General features: G+C 34.3%; 1 long non-coding RNA gene across 1 annotated transcript in view; it reads left to right on the top strand.

Annotated features, from left to right (window-relative positions):
- Positions 1 to 550: 550 nt before the first annotated feature.
- The window catches only part of LOC128248377 (uncharacterized), a 32,367-nt gene continuing 31,863 nt past the window's right edge, over positions 551 to 1,054 (top strand). Inside the window, exon 1 of the long non-coding RNA XR_008264615.1 lies at positions 551 to 778. This is a non-coding gene — a long non-coding RNA (uncharacterized LOC128248377). The remainder of the gene's footprint in view (positions 779 to 1,054) is intronic.

Genomic DNA, 1,054 nt, shown 5'->3' with positions numbered 1-1,054 from the left:
GTGTGTGTGTGTGTGTGTGTGTGTGTGTGTGTGTGTGTGTGTGTGTGTGTGTGTGTGTGTGCAAAGAGATCAAACTTAAGGACTTCATGATTACTTACTAGATTTCTTAACCATTTATACACACACATTCACACACTGACGCACAGATGCACACACAGACACACACACACTATATTTACACATTACTACAAAATAATAAGTGTCCTCAATACATAGTTATAGTGGAAATGTGTAGCATATGGTTGAAGTATGTAACATATTTATGTGTGATAAATAAAGGTTTTAAATCAACGCCTAGGTTTTTACCTAATTTACTTGTGAAACTGTGATCATAAGTTGGACATTGACAGCAATTTGTTTTCAGTACAAAGTACACCATGTCAGATACAGGTGTGTCTTAAATTCTTCCACTTATCATAAACATAGATCAGACAGACATGTTATCACAAATATATATATATATATGCATATATACACACACACACATATATATATATATATATATATATATATATATATATATATATATATATATATATGTATAAGGTACATGGAGCCCAATTACAACAACAGCCAGCTATTGCCAGTAAAGGTTTTGGATGCCAACTCTGTGCAAGACATTGTAGATCTTTGGCTGGGCTAAAAAGTCACATTCGATCACAGCACCATTAAGTTAAGCCTCATACAATGGCCATACTCGATAACGAGGAGGCAGCCATCATCATCATATATATATATATATATATATATATATATATATGTCGAGTCCTTTTTGCAAGTAAGTTTTAACTTCATATTTCTGATGCGCACTCTATCTATCGTTGTATCTTTTTCCCCCTCTCGTTCTTCCTTCTGTTGTTCTTCACCTCTTCCTTTCACTACTATATCTCTCTCTCTCTTCCTCCCGGTCTCTCTTTCCTTTCCTGAGCGTCCAATAACACTGTACTTATTCCACGTCCTCGCATTGTTTTGCTTTTTCATGTTTTTTCTTGCTTGTTCATGTTTGAATTGACTATATATATATATACACACACACACACACACACATATATAT

This window comes from Octopus bimaculoides, chromosome 7 (genome assembly GCF_001194135.2).
Source record: "Octopus bimaculoides isolate UCB-OBI-ISO-001 chromosome 7, ASM119413v2, whole genome shotgun sequence".
In the NCBI taxonomy this organism is placed as follows: domain Eukaryota; kingdom Metazoa; phylum Mollusca; class Cephalopoda; order Octopoda; family Octopodidae; genus Octopus; species Octopus bimaculoides.
This window is presented reverse-complemented; position numbering and strand designations above follow the sequence as displayed.